Below are 16,620 nucleotides of genomic sequence, written 5' to 3'. Positions count from 1 at the left end.
TCCCTGAACCAACCGTGGTCAGGGGATGGAAGTGAGCAGAACCGCCTGCCCTGGTGGTGAGGAGGAAGGGGAAATCGCCATCTAAAGGAAACTTGAGATGCTGACATCAGAGTAGAGGAGGGTGGGTAGCAGGAAGGGCTGGATCAAGGGGCGCCAAAGAGATGCTAGAGCAGTCAACCCCATGATGTAACAGAGTTCTTCCTGCATTTGAGAACTTTGAGAGGGACACTGACTGAAGGGCTCTAGGAGGCACTGAGAATGGTGAAGAGCGAGAGTTTGTGGCAGTGGCTTAGGATCACAAGCATAAGCAGAGCCTACAGGCAGACATGGTTCTCCCCAGATAGGTCCAGATGGTGGCTGGAGAATGGTGCAGGACACGTCGGGGGGCGTGTCACTTCATGGCAGGGCTGTGTGGCTCACCACAGCTGCTGCTTTCTCCTCAAGGCTGCCAGTGAATTCAGGCACTTGAATGTGGCCTGAATCCAAGCAGTGATGAGAAGCCACTTTCACCCATCAGATGGGCAACACTGAGAAATTTATCTACGTCACATGCCAAGGAGGGAAGGGGGCACTTCGGTGCTCCTGGAAGGGGTGCCAGCTGGTGCAGCCTCACTGGGAGGCCATCAGGGAGCAGCTATTAAAACTTAAAAAGTACATTTTCTATGGCCCAGCATTCTTGGTTTCTGCCCTAGAAAAACACTCCCATCTTTGCACAAGAAGGCTGATGCAGGATGTAACATAAAAAAAGAAAAAATGAGAAATCACCTAAATGTGTGTGATGATGCTGGCTGGCTGTGGTCAAGGATGAAGGTGAGGGCAGGAGTGGGGCCATGTCTCACTGCAGAAAATGGGCGCCTTTTGTAAGACCCACAGGTGCTGTGTAAGGTGGTGGCTGCTCTGGGCTGACCACACTGGAACATACCCCAGAGATGGAGCACTGCGCTGAATGAGAAAGAATGGACTAGATCCAGGTGTACCAACTCCACATGTTGAATAAAAAGAACAAATTATGATAATGGTTTTTCCAGTAGTCATGTATGGATGTGAGAGTGGGACCATAAAGAAAGCTGAGCACTGACGAATTGATGCTTTCGAACTGTGGTGCTGGAGAAGACTCTTGTGAGTCCCTTGGACAGCAAGGAGATCAAACCAGTCAATCCTAAAGGAAATCAACCCTGAATATTCATTGGAAAGACTGCTGCTGAAGCTGAAGCTCCAATACTTTGGCCACCTGATGCGAAGAGCTGATTCATTGTAAAACACCCTGATGGCTGGGAAAGATTGAGGACAAGAGGAGAAGGGGACGACAGAGGATGAGATGTTGGATGGCATCACTGACTCAATGGACATGAGTTTGAGCAAACTCTTGGAGATAGTGAAGGACAGTAAAGCATGGTGTGCTGCAATCCACAGGTCACAAAGTGTCATACCTGACTTAGCTACTGAATAACAACAGCATTGATTTAAAAAAACAGCCGGAAGTGGTAAACCTTCCCCAAACAACTGTATATTTACATTTACTAGTTGTGCCATATGCAAACACACATTATCTCTTCTGAGCTTCTTGATCCAGCCTTTCCTGCCGACCATTCTTCTTTTCTCCGACTTCAGCACCTCCCTTAGAAAAATCCCACTCTGAATCTGTCAGCCCAGAGGGTTTAGTGATGTTGACCCCACCCCAGCCCAGGTTGGGTCCCTTGCTCACTTCCACCCACTGGCTGCTTGTTTCAGGGATGGACACACGACCTACATCCTCCACTGAGAGACAGCACTGGGGCTGTGGTTTGAGCTGTTAGTTTCCCTCTGCAGGCCCGGTTGGCTAAGCTGGAAGGACGTGGGCTGCAGCTTTCCTGGGCTGTGTGTGTGCACATGTGTAAGAGCAGAGGAAAAAATCTGGAGGAAGTGTGTGAAAGCAAAGGGTGATGACCTCAGGCGAGGGGACGACCCAAGCTCCACCTGCATCCCTGGGAGCCCAGACAACGTCCAGGTGTGAGGCTCCCTCCTGCCGCCTGCACTGCGGCTCTTGGTCCTAAGGGCCGCAGGCTTCACACGTCCATCCCTGGTAACTCTGAGCTCATGACTAACTGTGGGGAGATGCTTCTGGCCCTTGGACATGACCTACACTGTCCACAGATACCGGTCCTCACGCCTCCTGCCCTTCCTAATCCCGCTACCCAGCCAGATTCTTGGGGGGATCTTCCTCCAAGTTACTGGGTCTGCTCAGGGGACAGGGTGTGGACCAATGGGTACCAGGACACAGGGGACCAAGGCCTTCAGCATCTCAGCACAGTTTTACATTCTTACCAGGAGCAGCTGTTCCTAGTTTGCTTGTGTAACTGAAGGTCAGTGGGAAGAGCTGGGTAAATGTGTGTGTTGGATATGAAGTGTCGACTTGCTCAAGGACATCCCTTCTCCAAGCTGGGCCCTGAGGGGAGGTGGGGGCCCTTAGACCACGCCTGAGACCTTCACTCTAGCAGAGCGATGGGGCCCAGGCCACAGGCCTGAGCCCCTGCCTTGTGGGGCTGACACTCAAGGGGCTAGGGCGGGGGGCGGTATGGATGAAACAAGAGTGCAGAGTGGAGCAGTGGTTCCCAGAGACACCCAGGCCTCATCCCTGGAACCCATGGACGTTTCCTTATGTGACAAAGAGGGCCTCGTAGATATGATTAGGCTACAGATCTTGAGATGGGGGTGCTCACAGTGTCCTCAAAAGGGTCCTTATTAGAGGGAGGCTGGGGACTTCCCTGGTGGTCCAGTGGCTAAGACTCCAGTCTCCCAATGCAGGAGGCCTGGGTTCCATCCCTAGTCAGGGAACTAGATCCTGTGTGCTACATCTAAGATCCGGTGCAGCCGAATAAATAAACATTCAAAAGGAAAAAGAGGGAGGTGGGAGGTTCGGAGTCAGGGGACACATCCATGTGGCGATGAAAGCTGTGGTTGGAATGATGCAGCCTGGAGCCAGCGGGACGCAGGTGCCTTTAGAGGTTGGACACGGTGAGCAGCAGAGCCTCCCTGGAAGACCTCGGAGGAGCCAGCCCTGCTCACACCTTGCTTTCACCCCCACAAAACTGTCTCCAGACCCTCCAGTCTCCAGACTATGACAGAGTAAATGTGTCTTGCTTTGCCCCACTAGGTTTGTGGTCACAGATGCTCAGCCACAGGAAACCTCTGTGCATCTTTATCAGGTGGTGAATGGGCGGGGTTGGGGGAGTCAGGAGGGAAGGTAACATTAAATGGGATGTCAGCTTCTCAGAGGCCTGAGGGAAGAGCAGTCTGGTGGGGGGTGGGCAGCCTGTGCAAAGGCCCTGGGGCAGCCGTTGTGCATCAGAGGTTCAGGTGTGGGGCTGAAGGGCCGAGGAGGAGGGGTGGTTTAAAACTTGTCCTTGCACTCTGTGCTTCCCAAGGGGACTACACCGCTCCCCCTCGAACCTGGGTGAGCCTCATGTCCTCCTCCATCAATAGGTGAGCCTGAAGGACTCATGTGGAGACTTCCGAGGCTGCCTTAGAAAAGGCCATGGGCTTCCTTGGACCCCCACACACTCAACTGCAAGTCACAAGCTCTGTGGGGTGGAGAGAGGGAGAGGGAGAAGGTGAGAAGGAGAGAGAGATACATGGGAAGCCCAGATGTTACAGCTGGGTCTCTGTGCCTTCCCAGCTCAGGAGCCAACTTGTGGGTGGAGAAGCCTTTGCATGGTCTGGGGGTGGCTGTGGGAAGACTCTGAGGAGCACCCCTGGGAGACAGTCAGGATGGGTGAGAGGAGTTTAGTGCTGCCACATTTGGGATGTTTTGCTGGCATGTAGATGCTGTATTAGTACGTTAAAGATGCTGTAACAAGCATCACAGACATTTATTTTCTCACAGAGGCTGGAAGTCCAAGATCAAGGTGCTGCAGGGCTGGTTCTCTCTGAGGCCTTGCTCCTTGGTGTGTAGCTGGCCGTGTCCCCACATGGTCCTCCCTGTGTGTGTCTGAGTCCTCATCTCTTCCTATAAGGATACCAGTCCTTTGGGATTAGCCCCACTCAATGGCCTCACTTTACCTTAATTACCTCTAAGACCCTGACTCTCAATACAGTCACATATTGAGGTGCTGTGGTTAGGACTGCAGTACCTGCATTTTGGAGGAACACGATTCTGCCTGCAGCTGGCCCCAGATGGTGGGTGAGGGGACAGTAGTCAAAGGTGAGAGGTTGTCAGGACGGGAACTGAGCATGCAGGGCGTTGCGCAGGCAGAGTGGCTGTGGGGGTCGGGGTGCAGAGCTGCTGGGGTCCCTGGGCCCCACCCCAATCGACCTGCCAAGGGCAACTCTTGGACCTAGAGCTGGACCCTCTGCCCAGCCTGTCCAGGCTGTGGCCCCAGGAGCACCCCAGCCCCTCCCTCGCCCGAGAGGACCACAGTCTCCAGAGAAGGAATTACAAGAGAGATCAGTTCTGGTTCAAAAGACTTGTGTTCACCTCTTGGTATTTGAAGAGAAGACATTCTGGCTGCTGGGATTGTCTGTCAGACGTGCTTGGAGGCACTCAGGCTGAGCTTTGTGTTCCCCCTCCTCTTCCGTCAGAGCAAGTCTAGCCTCTTGGCCCCCCTCCTCCTCTTCCGACAGAGCAAGCCTAGCCTCTTGGCCTCGTTGGTCTCTGTGAGAGAGGAAGAACAGTTTCAGGCTCCTCAGAGAAACCTAGCTGAAGCCCAGGGAAAATTAGAGGGCCGGTTTCAGGCATGCCTGGTTCCAGTGGCTGTGGACACAAACTCTCACAAGGCTGATCTCTCATGCTCCCCTCACCTTGCCCAGAAGAGAAGACCTTTCCTAACGTTTCAGGGAAGGTCCTGGATTGTCTCACTTGGGTCTTGTCGTCTCCTCTGAGCCCATCACTGGGCCAGGTAGAGGTGACTGCTGATTGGCTGGCCTGGGTCTTGGGCGGAGGGTCAACCTGTCAGCCCCACCCCTACCACGTGGGCCCAGTGGAGTGCAGGTGCCAGAAGCAAGTGTTGGAAGGAAACAGGCCAAACAATACATGTTCCTGCACCCCTTCCAGGCCTGTCATCCAGTTACTGTGCTCCCAGTGCTAATTTAAGGGTGTACAGACCCAACTCAGTGAATTCTTCCAGCCACCCTACCCAGGGGTGCCATAGCTACTCCCAATTTAAAAAGAACCTAAGCTGAAAACCAGTGTCCACACAAAGACTTGCACACGAGTGTCCATTCCAGCATTATTCATAATGTCCCAAAAGTGGAAACTGCCTAAATATCCATCGAATGATGATGGACGGATAAACAGATGTGGCGGTTCCACACAATGGAATATTATTCAACTCTCCCAAAAGCTATGAAGTTGTGATGCATGCTGCAGCATGGAGGAGCCTGGAAAACACTGTGTAAGCGGGAAAAACAGAAAGAAAATGCCACAGAGTGTATGGTTATAGGAAATGTCCACAACCATGAAATCTAGAGAGGCAGGAAACAGAGACAGCCAGGGCTGGGGGAAGGGAAGGGTAATGAGTAGGTGGTTTATTTTGGGGTGATGGGGATGTTCTGGAATCAGATGGTGGTTGATGGTTGCATAGCGCTATGGATGTACTTAAAAGTCACTCAGCTTTAAAGGGATAAATGGTGTGGTGTGAGTCATCACTTAAGAGAAGGAAACGCGGGGACAAAGGGTTAGGGGCTCTGCTCCAGGCCCCCCAAGTGAAGGGCTGGCAGGTTTGACCCGCCCTCCGCATCTGTGCTGTGTGGCCATCACTCTTCTTGCCCCCAGCTGCACAGTGAATAGCTGATCAAAGCAGCCGGCACTTTGTAAAGCTGACAAAAAGCCAAGTTACTGTGCATCACTGAATCTGAGTTGTGCCATGATTTCAGAGAGTGCTCAGAAGGGAAAGTGCTGCTAAGCACATGACGACGGACTGCTTTGTCACGTGCAGTAGATTTCCGACTTATTGGATGAGCTTTCTAGACTTAGCACAACACAGCTCTTCACCATGCATCTCTATAAAACATGCATTAAAGGAGTAAGTCAGGGACCTCCCTGGTGGTCCTGTGGTTAAGACTCTGCCCTTCCACTGCAGGGGGTGCGGGTTTGATCCCTGGATGGGAAACTAAGATCCTGCGTGGCACAGCCAGAAAAAAAAAATTATTTTTTTAAAAAAGGAACGACATAAGTAAAGCAGGCTGGTGAGGCGTTCGTTGGTGGCACTGTCAGGTCGGTGCTCTGTCTGGTGGGCTTTGTTCTTTTCAGGGGAGGGGAAGGGGAAGGAAGAGGGAGGAAGGATGCTCCTTCTTAAATAGTCCATGGAGGAGCTTAGCCCTCTTGGAATGCAGCTGAGAGGGGGAGGGTCTGATGCTCCCACTGCGCTTGACTCAGCCCTGTGTTCCTCAGAGCTAAAGCCCGCTCTTCCACAGCATTTGGGGTTTCCTTCCAGCATTTGGGGTGAGTTTTGTCCCCCCAAATCCATATCCACCCAGAACCTGAGAAAAGTGAGCTTATTTAAAAAGTGATTGTTACAGATGGAATCAAAGTTAAGGCTCTGAGATGACCGTCCTGGATTATCCAGCGTGCAGCGTGCGTGCGTGCTCAGTCATGTCCGACTCTTTGCGACCCTATGGACTGTAGCCCGCCAGCTTCCTCTGTCCACGGGATTCTCCAGGCAAGAATACTGGAGTGGTTTGCCATTCCCTTCTCCAGAGGATTTTCCTGACCCAAAGATCGAATCCATGTCTCCTGTGTCTCCTGCATTGGGAGACAGATTCTTTACCACTGAGCTACCTGGTGCCCAAATCCAGTGACAGGAGTCCTCAGAGGAGGTGAGAAGGGGGGAAACGCATGGAGAGGAGGAGGCAGAGACGGGAGTGATGATGCAGCCACAAGCCAAGGACATGAGGATCCTGGCAGCACCAGGAGCAGGAGGAGCAGCGGCTGGCTCACCCTCAGAGCACCTGGAGGAACCAGCCCTGAAACACCCGGGACTCAGACTTCTGGCCTTCAGAGCTGAGAGGACAAACTCCTGTGTTTGCAGCCCCTTGTTAGTGGTGGTTCAATGGTAAAGAATCTACCTGCCAAGGAGGAGGTGTGGGTTTAGTCCCTGGGTTGGGAAGATCCCCTGAAGAAGGGAATGGCAACCCACTGCAGTATTCTTGCCTGAAGAATCCCATGCACAGAGGAGCCTGGTGGGCTACAGTCCATGGGGTCCCAAAGAGTCATACATGACTGAGTGACTCAACAACAACAACAGCAAAATGGTGGTTTGGGCAGCTGCCCAGGACCCTGACACACCTGCTAACTGTCCTCTGTGCTTACACTGCCTTCCTGCTGTTCCTTAAACTGGAGCCAGGGCCACCTTCCCTGCTCGGGAAGGGTTGGTGCTGCCCGTCTCACCATCAGGGGCTTCCTTGTCCTCACCCCGGCCCGCTGGTCCTGTCCCCTCTGCCCTGCCCAGTCCCCCCTCCCTCACACTCTCCTAATTCAGCTGGGCCCCGTTCCTGTCCCTCCAGGCACATTCCTGCCACAGGATCTTTGCACCTGCTCTTTGCAGCACCCCCAGCACCCGTGTCCCTCCTGAACCTCATTACTTCCCGTAGGTCTTGGCCCTGTGTCACCTCCTTAGAGGTGCCTCAGTGCTGCAGCCTCTGCGAAGCAGCCCTTGCCCCTGCTCCCTGTTTGGTTTTTCCTCCATGCAGTTTCTACCACCTGCCCTCTGGTCCATTCTCATCTGTTTACTCTGGGCTCCCCCCAAGGCCAAACACTGCCGTCCCGCCCTCACGGTCTCCCAGTAGCACCACAGTGGTCTCAGAAAGGCTCCTCTGCTTGGAGGGGGAGCTGCCCCAGCCCACCGTCAGGAGGCTGAGGGGACCAACCACTGTCGGGGTTCCAGACGTCCAGTGTCTCCTGGTCTCCTGGCCCCTCAGTGTGGGGTCCCCAGTGACTGATCCTGGGTCCCTCTCTCCCGCTCAGCTGACCGTCATCACCCTGGAGACTTCCGTGACCAGCCACACCCTGCGGGCACGAGGGTGTGGCCTGTTTGACTCCTGTGGCTCCTGTTTGACAGCCTCCTCCTTGGACATTCCTGTGGGTGAGCCACGGCAGGCACCCCTGCGTGTCCCCAAACTCAGTGCCTCACCTCCCCCTGCCATGCACCCCTGACTCTGTGGAGGGTACAGCCATGAACCTGGGTGTGGTTGTTATTTCTGTAGAATAGCTTACTGTGTCTTTATTTTATTTATTTATTCACTTTGGCTGCGCTGGGTCTTTGTTGCTGCTCAGGCTTTCTCTAGCTTGCAGTGAGCAGGGGGTACTCTGTCATGGAGCATGGGCTGTAGGCGTTTGGGCTTCAGGAGTTGCAGCTCACGGGCTCCATAGTTGCAACACGAAGGCTCAGTATTTGTGGCTTGTGGGCTTCATTGCTCTGTGGCATGTAGAATCTTCCCAGACCAGGGATCAAGCCCATGTCCTCTGCATTGGCAGGCAGATTGTTTTCCACTGTACCACCAGGGAAGTCCTTACTGTGTCTTTAACCAAAAGTGCTCATTCTGAGGGCTTCCCCAGTGGCTCAGCAGTAAAGAATCTGTCTACGATGCAGGAGCCACAGGAGACATGGGTTTGATCCCTGGGTCGGGAAGATCCCCTGGAGGAGGGCATGGCAACCCACTCCAGTATTCTTGCCTGGAGAATCCCCATGGACAGAGGAGCCTGGCGGGCTACAGTCCATAGCGTTGCAGAGTCAAACATGACTGAATTGACTTAGCACACGCACGCACGCACGCTCATTCTGAACAAGTCTGTGACAGATGAGAACAGGCAATGCATCTCTGAGCCTTGACTTTATTGAAATCAACAAATATTCCTTTGTTAGTGTTCAGTCCCCTGGATCCACTGCTCTGTGGTGGAGGGAATAATCTTCTATCAGTTTACATGACGTTGTGAAAGAAATGCAAAAAAGCAAAATGGCTGTCTGAGGAGGCCTTACAAATAGCTGTGAAAAGAAGAGAAGTGAAAAGCAAAGGAGAAAAGGAAAGATATTCCCATCTGAATGCAGAGTTCCAAAGAATAGCAAGGAGAGATAAGAAAGCCTTCCTCAGCGATCAATGCAACGAAATAGAGGAAAACAACAGAATGGGAAAGTCTAGAGATCTCTTCAAGAAAATTAGAGATACCAAGGGAACATTTCATGCAAAGATGGGCTTGATAAAGGACAGAAAGGGTATGGACCTAACAGAAGCAGAAGATATTAAGAAGAGGTGGCAAGAATACACAGAAAAACTGTACAAAAAAGATCTTTACAACCCAGATAATCATGATGGTGTGATCACTCACCTAGAGCCAGACATCCTGGAATGTGTAGTCAAGTGGGCCTTAGAAAGCATCACTACGAACAAAGCTGGTGGAGGTGATGGAATTCCAGTTGAGCTATTTCAAATCCTGAAAGATGATGCTGTGAAAGTGCTGCACTCAATATGCCAGCAAATTTGGAAAACTCAGCAGTGGCCACAAGACTGGAAAAGGTCAGTTTTCATTCCAATCTCAAAGAAAGGCAATGGCAAAGAATGCTCGAACTACTGCACGATTGCATTCATCTCACACGCTAGTAAAGTAATGCTCAAAATTCCCCATGCCAGCCTTCAGCAATATGTGAACCATGAACTTCCAGATGTTCAAGCTGGTTTTAGAAAAGGTAGAGGAACCAGAGATCAAATTGCCAACATCCGCTGGATCATCGAAAAAGCAAGAGAGTTCCAGAAAAACATCTACTTCTGCTTTATTGACTATGCCAAAGCCTTTGACTGTGTGGATCACAATAAACTGTGGAAAATTCTGAAAGAGATGGGAATACCAGACCATCTGACCTGTCTCTTGAGAAACCTGTATGCAGGTCAGGAAGCAACAGTTAGAACTGGACGTGGAACAACAGACTGGTTCCAAATAGGAAAAGGAGTAGGTCAAAGCTGTATATTGTCACCCTGCTTATTTAACTCATATGCAGAGTACATCATGAGAAACGCTGGGCTGGAAGAAACACAAGCTGGAATAAAGATTGCCTGGAGAAATATCAATAACCTCAGATATGCAGATGACACCACACTTATGGCAGAAGGTGAAGAAGAACTAAAGAGCCTCTTGATGAAAGTGAAAGAGGAAAATGAAAAAGTTGGCTTAAAGCTCAACATTCAGAAAACTAAGATCATGGCATCTGGTCCCATCACTTCATGGGAAATAGATGGGGAAACAGTGAAAACAGTGTCAGACTTTATTTTTTTGGGCTCCAAAATCACTGCAGATGGTGATTGCAGCCATGAAATTAAAAGATGCTTACTCCTTGGAAGGAAAGTTATGACCAACCTAGATAGCATATTTAAAAGCAGAGACTTTACTTTGCCAACAAAGGTCCATCTAGTCAAGGCTATGGTTTTTCCAGTAGTCATGTATGGATGTGAGAGTTAGACAGTGAAGAAAGCTGATCGCCGAAGAATTGATGCTTTTGAACTGTGATGTTGGAGAAGACTCTTGAGAGTCCCTTGGACTGTAAGAAGATCCAACCAGTCCATCCTAGGGGAGATCAGTCCTGGGTGTTCATTGGAAGGATTGATGTTGAAGCTGAAACTCCAATACTTTGGCCACATCATGTGAAGAGTTGACTCATTGGAAAAACCCTAATGCTGGGAAGTATTGGGGGCAGGAGGAGAAGGGGACGACAGAGGATGAGATGGCTGGATGGCATCACCGACTCGATGGACATGAGTTTGGGTAAACTCAGGGAGTTGGTGATGGACAGGGAGACCTGGCATGCTGCGATTCATGGGATCGCAAAGAGTCGGACACAACTGAGCGACTGAACTGAACTGAACTGTGAAAGATTAGCTCTGGAGCCCAGCCGTGGGGCACCTGTGTTTGGTGGGAGCCTCGGCAGTGGGAGACAGTGCCCACCAGGCATTCTGCAGACAATGCCGCCTGTGATTGAGGTCACTCCTTCTGAGTGATGCCCTGTCTTCTCCCTGCTGAACTTCAGGGCCCAGGGTTCCCAATGAGCCCCCGTGAGTAGGTTCAACAGCTCCTTTGCACTCATCCTTCAAGCTGACATGCTTTCAAAATGCAGGCATTCCTAGTCCCAGCTTTAGAAGGCAGAGTTTTTGTGTTTGAGTTTCTTTTTTCTTCTTTTCTTTTAAATAAACCTTGGGAATTCCCTGGTGGTCCAGTGGTTAGGATTCTGTGCTTCATTGCAGGGGGCATGGGTTCGATCCCTGGTTGGGGAACTAAGATGTTTCATGCTGTGCGGTGCAGCTCAAAACAAACAAACAAAAAACCCAAACAAACAAAACTTTAAAATTTGGAACAGTTTACATGTATAGAAAAACCATGAAGATCATACAGAAGTGCTGATGACCCTCGTACCTACTTTCCTCTGTTGTTAACATTGCATGTGCTGTGGTGCCTCGTCACCATCAGTGAACTGATAAAGAACGATAGTGCTAAGTTGTGTCTGACTCTTTTGACCCCATGGACTGTAGCCCACCAGGTTCTTCTGTCCATGGGATTCTCCAGGCAAGAATACTGGCTGCTGCTGCTGCTAAATCACTTCAGTAGTGTCCGACTCTGTGCGACCCCGTAGACGGTAGCCCATCAGGCTCCCCCGTCCCTGGGATTCTCCAGGCAAGAACACTAGAGTGGGTTGCAATTTCTTTCTCCAATGCATGAAAGTGAAAAGTGAAAGTGAAGTCACTCAGTCATGTCCGACTCTGAGCGACCCCATGGACTGCAGCCTACCAGGCTCCTCCATCCATGGATTTTCCAGGCAAGAGTACTGGAGTGGGCTGCCATTGAAGTGGGTTGCTATTTTGGAGTGGGCTGCCATTGAAGTGGGTTGCTATTTCCTTTTCCAAGTGAACCAATGTCCATGCATTTTTATTAATGGAGGCCCATGCTATATCAGACTTCCTTGTTTTCCCCCTGATGTCCTATCTTCTGTCCTGGGATCCCATCCAGGTGCTGCTTGAGTCTCCTGTGTCAGCTGAAAGAAGTTTGTGTATAGTAACCTGTATGTAGTAACCCTTGTATGTACATACAAGCACGAACTCGTCTATATGCAACCATCTGTAGCTATGTTCAGCTAAACCCGAGCTCATACTGATGTTTCCACATCTAATCCATAACCACAGGGATCAGCTGGCCTCCCCTCTTTTTGATGTGGGACCCTGGGAGTCACTTTGGGCTCCTGTTTCTCTTTCTCTGTGTTTGTCTGTCTCTCTCATCGATCACGGAGCCCGGAAGCTCCAGCACCCCCATCCCCACCCCCTGCTCAGTGTATGCACCGCCACCCCTGGAACCATTGCCCCAGGACTAGATCCTGCCTCCATGGCTTTGCCATCACCTGGGACATGGGCTGAGCCCCGGCCCCACATTGGGCTGGAGGGTCCTGGCCCGAGGGAGTCAGTTTAGTACCATGGTTGAGAGCTGGAAGGCCCTGCTGCGCTCACAAAGGCACTGGGTCGTCTCCACGTCAGAGAGGCCGCAGCTGACCTAGTCTCCACCAAGGGTCACCCGCCCGCCTTTGTCCCCAAAGGCCCCGGGGCCGGTTCTGCAGTTTGCACATGAGAATCAGTGAGGAACCCCTGGCTGTGCTTTCTCAACCCCTCATTTCATCTCTGATTCCCCAGCTCCCATGAGCTGCCCCCCCAGTGGTTAATGAACTCACTTCCCGAGGTGGAGGGAGCTGGGGCCTGTCCCTCCCTGCTGTTTGTGGAAAAAATACATCCCGTCCCACCAGCCTGGCAAAGCCTGAGACCCTGGACCCTGCTGGCTGCATGGGCACGGGGCAGCCACCCTGCTGAGGCTTGGCCTGTCGGGTGGGACACAGCACTGGCCTGGAGACCAGGCAGGCAGCCCCGACCTGCGGTTATGGAGTGGGGTGAATGGCAGCAGCCCCCAATTTCCTTTGAGGGTTGCGCTGTGTCTCCCTCTCGCCTGGGGGTGTGGCCACGCTGTGTTCACTGAGGCCTCTGCTGAGACTGCACCCCGACAGAGTCAGAGAGAAAACCAGGAGGGCAGCCGCTCACCTGCTCCCTGGCTAGGAGATGAGATGGGCGCTCCTCGCCTCCCTCCCCCTTCCAGCCCAGGAGCTGCCTTGACTTCACCTTTGGCCAGGTCAGCAGAGACGCTTCATGCTGATTGGTGGGTCCCCCTGTGGATCTGCAGGGGGATCCGGAGGCTGCTGGAGGGAGTGCTGGTCAAAGGGAGGTTTGAAGCACGTAGGCTGCAGGTGATGGAAATGGGTTAACATCGGCCCCTTGACTGTAAGGAACGTCCCATCCTGATGGCGCAGCTGACCATGGTGGTTGGTGGGGGCAGGGGTGGGGGTGGTGGGCTTGGGAGAACTTTTTCATCATTTTTCAATAAATTTAAAAGTGTTCTAAAGTTCATTACAAATAAAGGTGCTTTCTTTACAGACACAGAAGTGGCTTCAAAATATACACTAACTGCAGATACAGGTGAAACGGGCATGCAGTTTACTATTTTCTGTGTGTAAACATGGATGTGGGGCTGGGCAGTTGTTATCACTCAGTAGTGTCTGACTCTTTTGTGACCCCATGGATTGTAGCCTGCCAGGCTTCCTCTGTCCATGGGATTCTCTGGCAAGAATACTGGAGTGGGTTGCCATTCCCTTCTCCAGGGAATCTTCCCGACCCAGGGATCCAACCTGGGTCTCCCTCATTGCAGGTGGATTCTTTACAGCTGAGCCACCAGGGAAGCCCAAGGAGACCAGAATTTCCTATTTCCCTGTAGTTATAAAGAGCAACTTGGAAGGAGGCACAGGGATCATTCACATTTAACCGTACGAATGATCACTTATTCAACACAAATGAAACCCCAAACTCTGCTGAAAACCACCTGCTGGATTGGGATGTTTGGCCATTGGGTTGAGTTTCCAGCCTCTTCTCAGCAGCAGCCTGGCCTCCCTGCCATCCCCCGCTTCCCCTTGGCCCCCTCCCCCCTCCGCCCCACCACCTCCATGCTCTCTGCCATTGCAGTCTTGTTCTGGATGAAGCGGCTTCCCCAGCGGCCTTGTCTGTTTCTGGGAATGTGGTGGAGCGGCTGGGCCTTGAGCTCTCGCTGAGTCAGGGGAGCAGAATGGTTTGGACACAGGTCTCAAGGGGCTGGGGGTGGAGGGCAGGGCTTTCGGACCTGAGCCACGCCCACCTCTGGGCTGTAGGGATGTTGAGGCAAAGCATTACTGAAAACAGGTGGGAGTGTGTTTTGAGCAATGTTACTGCATGTTAAGAGCCTTAGAGATGATCCAGATCCATACTGCACATGCATGATGAGAGAAAGGTTTTTTTGGCCTGATACCCTGGCATTTTCAGTTGTAGGATGCGAGAGCGTGCTGTTCACCAAGGGGCTGGGGAGGCTGCTGCGGCTGCCCGGTCTTCCGCCCGGGGGCAGCTGAGCCAGTGAGGGAGACCACAGCCGGGGGTCCTACCCAGACCCGCGCTCGACTGGGGGCCTCTCCTCCCATTCCCGCTGTGGTGATGGTGGCTGCCAGTCTCGCGGACCCCAGACACAGAGTCCACGACAGGTGTCATCTGGGGGAACGTCTGTGTAAAGACTGTTTATCTCCTCACTGTACCACGATGCTCCCCTGACAGCTCCATGTCACCTGCCATGTTCCCGGGGCCTCTAGACGAGGCTGCGTGCCATCACCCTGGAGCACTTGGTTGCAAACAGAAATGTCCAACGTGTTAGATGGGGTCTAACAGACACCTGGATGAAGCCCCCAGCCCCAGCCCTGGCATCCTCTGCATCCTCTGCAGCCACCCTCATGGACGACTCTGGACAGGCCCACAACGGATACCCAACCCCATTGTGCTGTTGGTGGGTGTCTTGCTGGTGTTGGTACAAGTCATCCTTTTCCTGCCAAGAATCTTTGTCTGGGTTCCTTCACAGTGGAACAGCTCAACAGTGGCCCTGCACCAAGCAACAGAGGCGTACAAATAGCAGAGAGAATGGAAGTCATGGTTGGTGCCCATAGGTCTAAGGACACAGAACCCAGATGTAGTGAGGAAAATGAAGGACCATGTTAAAAAAAAAAAACAATTTTTGCAGGCTCAAAAAAAACCTATAAAGTTAAAAGAGAGGTGACAAATTGGGAGAAAATTACTTACAAAGTAAGTAATACAGAAAGGGGTGCTTACTGTGCAATAAGCAACTCAATAGCAATAAAGAGCCAAAGCACAGGGCTGGTTTGCAGAGGAGAAATACAAAGGGATTTATAAATACATGAGAAGTTGCTTGATCTTGCTCATAATTAAAGAAATGAGATGAAAATGTGAGAACTTTTCATCTCTCTGATTCAGCCAAGGTAACGTGTGAGTCACACTGCTTTGATGAGGATGCTGAAAAGACACTCATGTTTGGCTGGCAAAGAGCCCTTTCTGGAGGACAATTATTCGCATCAAAATCAAAAGGATACGTACCCTGGGACTTCCACTGCAGACTCCGTGGTACCTGTGTGCTCAGGTGACGTCTCTTCCAGGATGTCCTGTGTGGCTGTCATGCGGGGATTGTTCAGACAGCAGGAAAAAGAGGATGCCCCCGACATGCAAGCACTGGGTCCGCGCGCCAGGCTTGTGTCTGTGGGATGGTGGTGGCCAGCGTGGGGCTTTAAGTGCTGACAGGGCTCCGTCTCAAAGGCGAGCCTGTAGGGCAAAGTACAGAGCTCCACATGCAGTGGCCACCGCCATGTGAAGGGACAGGTGTGCGAGACACTGACGTGCATACGCGTCCACCCGGCAGCAGGACCACAGCCAGAGCGGGAAGTGGCTCCTTGCCCTCACCTCTGCACACACCCTGGGCTCGGCGCCCCAGCCCCGACCTCGGACATTTGGTTCCCAGGGGTGTGTCGTTATCTTCCTGACCGTCCTCAGCAAGACCCCTGGGAAGGTGTCTGCTTTCTGAGAAGGAACATCTACAGGGTCCATTTTCTGGTTCTGGAAAATTGGCAGAACCAGGATGAATTCCGACTTTGGCACAGGAGGGTGTGTGAGTGAGCAGCGCAGAACCTTCTTACTGGGAGGATGAACTTCAAATCATCAGCAGGCCTTCACTGCTGGTGCTTTAAATAAGGCACAGGCCAGGGGCAGTGCCCGTCTGTGCACTGCCCAGGGCCTCGGGTACTCTGTAGAGAAAGGCCCACGTGACACAAGCAAGCTGCCCTCTCATGGCTGTGGCCGAAGCCTACAGTGGGGTGAAAGTGGGTGGCTGTTCTAAGGCTGGGGTTCACTAGGGGCCAAGTGAGCAGGGTTCAGTGAAAGGACAGCTATGTTCAGCACCATCCTTCCAAGTGAACATGGAGGATGTAGGTGCTAAAGATAGGAACCCACCCATACAGTGATATGCTGCCTGGTGGAGAGGGGCTCCAGGCTGCTTGCCTCTCCTGCTCTGCAGGGAGTGGAGACGGCGGTGGGCCTACGCCCTGGTGCAGGGAGGTGGTGGCTGGACGCCGGGGGAGGGGTGTTGTTGTCAGACTGGCAAAACCAACAGCCATCCCCACGCCCCCTGATGCTCACATAACAACTGTTAAGAGGCCAACGATAAGACGACAAACAGTAAAAAACTCACAAGCCAGACAAGGAAGAAACTGCTCACAG

Source organism: Giraffa tippelskirchi, chromosome 11, assembly GCF_054371585.1.
Source record: "Giraffa tippelskirchi isolate mGirTip1 chromosome 11, T2T-mGirTip1v1.2.pri, whole genome shotgun sequence".
Lineage (NCBI taxonomy): Eukaryota > Metazoa > Chordata > Mammalia > Artiodactyla > Giraffidae > Giraffa > Giraffa tippelskirchi.
Note: the sequence above shows the minus strand (reverse complement) of the source record.